The 8,725-nt window shown below is 36.3% G+C and overlaps 1 pseudogene; it reads left to right on the forward strand.

Annotated features, from left to right (window-relative positions):
* LOC115518745 overlaps positions 1-8,378 on the forward strand; it is a 111,496-nt pseudogene extending 103,118 nt beyond the window's left edge.
* The last annotated feature ends 347 nt before the right edge of the window (positions 8,379-8,725 follow it).

Genomic DNA, 8,725 nt, shown 5'->3' on the forward strand with positions numbered 1-8,725 from the left:
AATACAAATTGTACCCTCTGCACCCTCATATATAACTTTAAAGAGATGATTATGATTATCTTCAAGTTTGCCTCTAGCTCAAACATTCTATAATTTTATGAAAAATTTAATTATACAAAATTGAAATCCTTTTTTACTGAGATGTAAGATTTTTTTTCTTCTTTTTTTTTTAAGTTTTATTTATTTATTTTGAGAGAGAGAGAGAGAGAGAGAGAGAAAGAGAATGAAAGGGAGGGTGGGGGTCAGAGAGAGGGAGAGAGAGAGAGATGATCCCAAGCAGGTACCACACTGTCAGTGCAGAGCCCGATGTGGAGCTCGAACTCACGAGCTGTGAGATATGACCTGAGCCGAAATCAAGAGTTGGATGTTTAACCAACTGAGCCACCTAGGCACTCCTCTTCTTCTTTTTTAATGTTTATTTATTTTGAGAGAGAGAGAGAGAGAGAGAAAGAGAGAGAGAGAGAGAGAGAGAGAGAGAGAGAGAGAATCCCAAGCAGATACCACACTGTCTGCACACAGCCCCAAGTAGGCCTCAATCTCATGAACCATGAAATCATGACCTGAGCTAAAATCAAGCTTAACTGACTGAGCCACCCAGGGGCCCCCAGACTTAAGCTTTTCTAATAAGAATTTTATCTCCTAGAATATATTAGTTGACACAGAGTTGGAATCTGTTTTCCAAAGAGTCTTAAAAATCATGATGAATACTTGTCATTCTGGGATTTTTCACATGTAACTGCCATTTTCCAGCTATGTTATATGTAAAAATCTCTCCTAACATATCTAAGATATAATACCTTACAAATAGAAGGGACACAGGGGTGCCTGGGTGGCTCAGTCGGTTAAGCGTCTGACTTTGGTTCAGGTCATGATCTCATGGTTCGTGAGTTTGAGCCCCACATTGAGCTCTGTGCTGACAGCTCAGATTCTGTGTCTTCCTCTCTCTCCTCCTCCCCCACTCGCACTCTGTCTCTGTCTCTCTCCCCCCCCCCCCTCTCTATAAATAAATAAACACTAAAAAAATTTAGAAGGGACACATAATTTGCTTGTGTAGGTACAGAGATTCTTTTCAAATGATGTATTAGTTTTGTGTTGCTGCCATAATAAATTATCACCAATTCAGGGGCTTAAAACAATGCAATTTTTTTTTTTTTAATAATTGTTTAGGTCAGAAGTCAGACATGGGTTAAAAGCAAATGTGTTAGATGGCTACATTCCTTTCTGGAAGCTCTAGGGGAAGATGTGTTTCTTTGTTCATTCAAATTATTGGCAGAATTCACTTCTTTGCTGTTACAGAACTGAAGTCCCTGTTTCCTTGTGGAAGCATAGTTCTCTGTTGTCCACCAGATGCCTTTGCTTGTGCCCTCCTTCCACCATCTTCAAGGCCAGCAAACCCTGTCCAAATTCATCTCCAGCTTTGAATCTCTACAGTTTCTTGTCTTATCATCTCTTTCTGACTCTATATGTGAAAGTTTTTCTCATTTTAAGGGTTCAAGAGATTAGACTGGGCATACTTGGATAATCCAGGATATATCCCTATCTCAATATCTAAATGCTTAATCACACATCTACAGCGTCCCTTTTGGCAAGTAATATAATATATTGACAGGTTCCAGGAATAAGGGCATGGGCAACTTTGAAAGGCCATTTTTGTACCTACTACAGGTAGTCTTTCAAAGATCTTACAGTTCTAATAACTGTGATTGTACAATATTGCTCCCTTAATAATCTCTCGACTTGCTGAGGAAACTCATTCTGTACCCCAACTTCTTGAAGCTCCTTTCAGTAATGTTCAAAGAGATGTTTTCTTCTTGCTCTAAATTCCATTTGGACTAAACTTTTAATGCCCGTTTTTCACTTATTGCATTAAACTTTTTTTGGTTTTTTCTTACATCTCCACACAAGTATACTAACACCTATGTTTTTTTTTTCACATTTCATACAGAATAAATATTGTAGCCATGTAGTGATTAAGTCTTTCAGCTGTGATATTTGTCTATGTTCAAATCTAGCTCACTCAGGTGACTTAGCTTCCCTTGACCCCAGTTCATTCATCTGTAATATGAGGGTAATAATCATATTTATCTTATAAATAATGCTTTTGGTTAATAATAAATAAAATTAAGTGTAATAGACAATTAGCAAGATTTGGAAGAAACTTGGGGAAATCCTTATACCTAATGAAAGCAAATTAATTGTTAATTGATTAGCATATGCAATTAACTGAAAAGTTATATAAAATGTATACATTCCATTTGATAAAATAGGTTTTTATAATTTGTGGCTTAGAGAGGTCATGCTCTTTGAATTATTACATATAAAACCAGTGAAAGAGAAATAATTAAATCACAGTCCTCTTAACTTCTGTGGTGATAGAGCTTTCTATCATAAATCATCCTGCATCTTTGATTTAAATATATATTCATGTAGTTTCAAAATGTTAATGCCTAAGGTTATGAGAAGTCTAAATTTTCAGTAGTTTTTATTTAGTTTGATTCTCCAATATTGCTCACACTGATTTTTGTTTGTATATTTTAGTTCACCTTGTTTCATAAAGAATTTAAACAGTCCACAATATACAAGAAGCATTTTAAGATAATATTGCTTACAATGGTGTTAATAATAAAGAGAAATAGGAATGAAAATGTTTAGAACTAGTAGAAATATCAACTTATGTATAATAATCTGTTTTCCATAGTCGAAATGAGACAATAAATCCATAACCTTATGTAATTGTCCATGTACGTGAAAAATATAGTTATTACATCTTCTAGAATGTAACTCTCTAAAGGTAGGGTTGGGTGTCTGTTTTGTTCTTAATTGAGCATCCTGCACTTCAAACAGTTCTTGACACATAATATGTGCTCAATATACATTTGTTGAATAAATGTTTGAAAAGGTTTTTCTTCTCTGAAAAACACCTATAAGAAAGAACAAATCTTAAATTGATACGTGTGGCTTAGGCCAAATACACAGTGGAAAGTTTTCTAATACCTGAGAAAGTGTGTTACCTGTCATCTCTTGATAAATAACATCCACAAATGCTATTTATCTCAATTGAATTTCTGAGGAATTTTGTGTTGCGGTTAGCTTAAGTTTGTTTTCTTGGTCAGTTACATACAAGGCAGTTACTTTTTGGTGTCCTTCTCTCCCATTCTGGTTTTACTGAGCTTTATTCCCTGATGGCTCTGGAGTACAGGATTGGAAAAATTGACTGTTAAATTTAAGGTATCGTTTATGACATATGGTAATATTGTTATTAGCAGTAAAATTATATCCCTTAGGTTTATTAATAAACGATGTTGCCTCTTCACTTTAGGAATTTTCTAACCCGAAATAAAATGAGTTTTTATACACAATTTAAAAAATTGTTTTAAAAGAGGACATACCTCTCTAGGCATAATATTTGAGTGAATTATGAGTTACTAGTTACTTATTTATTTATTAACGATCTTTCTCTTCAATCATGATGGTACAATTTATTTGTTCCTACAGATGCTAAAACTCTAGACTTGCAAAAATTTGGGAATAAAAATAGTTGTGGTGAGGAAGGAAGATATGGTGAGAAACATAGAACATGAGGCAATAATGTTTCAATCATTCTGAGCAAAGCCATTAACTTTTCTTTTTATTTTACCAGCCCAATTAAAGGAATCAAAGGGTTGGGTTGTCATACCAGAACTCTTACAGAAAATGGACAGTATCTTCTCTGTTGCAAGTGCAGGAAGCTTGTGTGGTTCATTTTGATTTTCTGGTCTCTATAGATAAGTTGCCTTGTAATACTAGCTCAACTAGTGCAAAGAGAAGAAAAGAATATAAAAACAAAAGCAACAGGAAACCCTCTGTCTTGCCTGTTTAGTCTCCCAGTAAAAAATCATCACATCTATTCATAAACTAACGCCGTCCCTGGGCCTAAACCACTTGTAACTTCACCGCTAGATGAGATTACAGTGTAAATCATACCAATTTGAATCCCACAATTTAATCGCAATCTCTCAGAAAGGCCCCTGTCTGAGGAGAAGGGCCTAAAATCTAGAAGTCTGAAGTAAGGGCATATTTGGAGTCTCCAGGTAGACCGTGGTTAAGAAACAAACAAACTTTACTATCTCTGTTTTTCTTTTCTGAAAAGCGAGAGGCCTCCAAGGAGTACAATGGGAGTAATTCTGTCTATGATAGTTTACAGTCATCCAGAAGCCTAAGGTTTTACAATAAAAGATGACTCCCTCGCCTTCATTGATGAATGGCTATAATTTTCTATCGGACACTCTGAATCGGCTACCCTGCCAGAACAGGGAAAAAAGCTCTCTAACTCTGAATTGAAGGTATAATTCTAAAATATAAGACTTTACTGTGTAACAATAACGTATTTTCTAGGAACCCTTGACATACAAGGAGCTGTAGAGAAAAATAACAAGATAGGTATTTACAGAGCGCAGGCATTTAGATAAATGTATAAATCCCATTATAAAGAACAAAATGATAACGAGATAAGGAAATAAATATTCAAAACACAGTAGTAAGAAATTCAGTAAGAAATGACCTCCAAACAAAGCTGTGGTGTCCTGAGACACAATCAGTCAAAGCATCTTAAGTGTCTATTGTTTTCTCAATCTTGTAATAAAAAAATATGGTGACGGAGGGCATGCTCCGACTTCTACACAGACCCAAATCTCACATTCTATTTTAAAGAACGTACAGCATACAGTAGGTAGATATTTGATAAATGCCTAAGTATGAGCATGGTTATTTTACCATAGGATAAATAATACCTCTTATTTTGGTGCTAATAAATTGTCTTTTTGGTTATTGTTGTTCCTTCTCCATGTCATGGTGCCCCTGAGTGTAGTTATTTCTCCCTATTTTAAGGCATCCCAACTTAATTTATTCATTCCTTTTATTCTGAGAGGTCAGCAGCAAAGCTGTTTTTTAAAGTAACATAGCATGAACATTAGTAACTGCATTGCATTTAAGAAATCTATATTAATTTTTTTAATTCAAAAGTTAGAAATTTGGTCTAATTAATGTCGTCATCTTGCAATTTGGATATGACTATTACATTGTAATGCATCAATATTGGCAGCTACTGAATAATTTGCCCATTCAGTGAACAGAAAGAAGCAATATTAACTCCATTTGATAATATACATATTTCCAAGACAGTTCTAATGCTGAATAAACAATAATATAACTGAGATGAGTAATCAAGAAAAATGACTGAGTTTCTGTCCATAAATTGTTTTTTTAATAGTACTTTTGTGTAGAAAGTGTCAAGGCTTCTATGTTTCTGCTCAATGAATCCTTTCAACTTGGATTCCAGTAAAAAAAATATTTTTCCCAGAAAAATCGGAAGTGACGGAAACGAGCTAACGCATTGAAGATACCTCTATGGTTTTCCTCCTGTGCTTGAGTTGGGAAATGGCCACTGTGTAGTTACAGTGGAGATAAGGCCCCGGGAACCATGCTTTCGGCGTTTCAGGAAATTGAATTCAGAGTTTAATTTCTCAGAACTTTTTCTCCAGGAAGAATTTTAACATCTCAAAGACTTCACCTGAGTGCTTAATCCTGCATAAAACCCAAGGAGAAAAGAAAGTGTCGCTCCAAATCTAGATCACATTCTTCGAGATCAAAGTCTAGATCACATTCTAGTTCTCGATCAAGATCAAGATCACATTCTAGAAAGAAGAGATACAGTTCTAGGTCTCGTTCCAGGACATACTCAAGATCTCATAGTAGAGATCGTATTTATTCTAGAGATTATTGTCGAGATTACAGAAATAATAGAGGAATGAGACGGCCTTATGGGTACAGAGGAAGGGGCAGAGGGTATTATCAAGGAGGAGTTAGATACCATCGAGGTGGTTATAGACCTGTCTGGAATAGAATACACTCTAGGAGTCCTAGATGAGGTCATTCACGTTCCAGGAGTCCAAAAAAAAAAAAAAAGATCCGTTTCTTCTCAAAGATCCTGAAGCATATCTCACCAGTCATATAGATCTTCTAGGTCTCCAAGATCATCCTCTTCTTGTTCTTCATCCCCATATAGCAAATCTCCTATCTCTAAAAGACAAGGGTCTCGGGAAAAACAAACCAAAAAAGCTGAAGGGGAGCCCCAAGATGAGAATCCTTTGAAAAGTAAATCACAGGAGGAACCAAAAAATACACTTGAATATGATCCATCTGAATCTATTGATAAGTTTCGCAAATCATCAGCCACATCTGGTGATATTGTGATATTTGGCTTGGCCTTTCAGCTTTTAATAGTCCCAGATCTCCTCATAGTCCTTCAACGATCACTACACCACCTAGTCAGAGTTCATCTTGCTCTGATGCTCCCACGTTCAGTACAGTTCACTCTGAAAAAAAAAAAAAAAAAAAAAAAAACCCACCCCCTCTCAGCATTCACATTCCATTCAGCACCTGAAAGGTCTGGGTCTGGTTCTGTTGGAAATGGATCTAGTTGGTACAGTCCTTCTCAGAATAGTCCAATTCATCATATCCCTTCACGAAGAAGCCCTGCAAGGACAATCACACCACAGAATGCTCTAAGAGATGAAGCTAAGGGGACGTTCTTCATTTTATCCTGATGGTGTAGATCAGGAAACTGCAAAAACAGGAAAATTCTTAAAAAGGTTCACAGATGAAGAGTCTAGAGTATTCCTTCTTGATAGGGGTAATACCAGGGATAAAGAGGCTCCAAAGGAGAAAGGATCAGAGAAAGGAAGGGCAGAGGGAGAATGGGAAGATCAGGAAGCTCTAGATTACTTTAGTGGTAAAGAGTCTGGAAAACAAAAGTTTAATGATTCAGAAGGGGATGACATAGAGGAGACAGAGGACTATAGACAGTTGAGGACGTCAGGGTAAAAAAAAAAATCTACATTTTTTTTACTACTACATCTACTACATTTTTCTACTACTATTTTTTTTTACTACTACATCTACTACAGCTACTACATCTCACCAGAATACTGAAGAGGAAGGACCCAAGTACAAGTCCACAGTTTCACTGAAAGGCAATAGAGAAAGTGATGGATTTAGAGAAGAAAAAAAACTATAAACTTAAAGAGACTGGCTACATAGTGGAAAGGCCTAGAGCTGCAAAAGATAAGCACAAGGAAGACAACAAAAATGCTGAGAGAACAACAGTAAAAGAAAGAAACTCAGTCACTTGAGCAGGTAAAGTCTGAAAAGCTCAAAGACCTCTTTGATTACAATCCCCCTGTACACAAGAATCTGGATGCATGAGAAAAGTCTACCTTCAGAGAGGAGAGCCCACTTAGGATCAAAATGATAGCCAGTGATTCTCATCAACCTGAAGTCAAACTCAAAATGGCACCCGTTCCACTTGATGATTCTAACAGACCTGCTTCCTAGACTAAAGACAGGCTACTTGCAAGTACACTTGTGCATTCTGTCAAGAAAGAACAAGAATTCCAAACCATCTTTGACCACATTAAGTTGCCACAGGCTATCAAAAGCACTTCAGAGTCATTTATTCAACACATTGTGTCCTTGGTTCATCATGTTAAAGAGCAATACTTCAAATCAGCTGCAGTGACTCTAAACAGGAGGTTCACTTCATATAAGAAAGCCACTGAAGAATATAGTGCCAGGCAAAAGAGCCCTGAGATACACAGGAGAACTGGCATCTCTCCAAGTGCCCTGAGGAAGCATACTCATTTAGCAGGAGAAGATAGAGTTTTTAAAGAAGAAAATCAAAAGGGAGATAAAAAATTAAGGTGTGATTCTACTGATCTTTGGCATGACATTGATCGTTGGAGAAAAGAAAGAAGTAAAGAACGGGGGATTCCAAGGACTCCAGGGAATCCAGTGGATCGAGAAAGCAGGAAAAGATTCCAAAAGATTACAAGGAATACAAATCTTACAAAGATGACAGTAAACATAAAAGTAGAAAGCAATATCATTCTCGATCCTCATCATCTTCAGCATCACCTTCTCCCAGTTTTCAAGAAGAAAAGGAGAGTAAGAAGGAAAGAGAAGAAGAGTTTAAAACTCACCACGAACTGAAAGAATACTCAGATTTTGGAGGAGTTAGCCGACCACGAGGAACCTTTCATGATGACAGAGATGATGGTGTGGATTATTGGGCCAAAAGAGGAAGAGGTCATGGTACTTTTCAACATGGCAGAGGGTGCTTTAACTTCAAAAAATCAGGTAGCAGTCCAAAGTGGACTCATGAGAAATACCAAGGGGATGGGATTGTGGAAGATGAAGAAGAGACTATGGAAAATAATGAAGAAAAGAAGGACAGATACAAAGAAGAAAAGGAATAGTAAATCTGAAGTGAGATTGCAACAGAGAGCAGAACTTGCACCCACCATTTTTTTTACCTGATTTTTGTTTTCAAATAAGAATATAAGCATTTTACTTAAACTTTACGGTTTGCAAGGAGTCAATAGAAATTTTGTTTTAAGTCTTCAAATATCTTGAAAAGTAGTAGACTGTATGTTGAAAGTTGTACTGAAATAAAGTAGAAAATTGTTACGTACCATAAAAAAAAAATTATTTTCCCCCAAACAAAAGCAGAATATTACTATACCAGTGGATAAAACACATGGTTCTCTAATAAAATAGATGAACAGTTGAGCCCATATACAGGATTTATGGGAGTTTATATGGGGTACATAGGGAGATCCTATGTTTATATAGAGAAACAGTCCAGTGATAGATAACCAGGGACACTCACTGCAATCAGAGGTATTTGCTT

This window comes from Lynx canadensis, chromosome B4, assembly GCF_007474595.2.
Source record: "Lynx canadensis isolate LIC74 chromosome B4, mLynCan4.pri.v2, whole genome shotgun sequence".
Lineage (NCBI taxonomy): Eukaryota > Metazoa > Chordata > Mammalia > Carnivora > Felidae > Lynx > Lynx canadensis.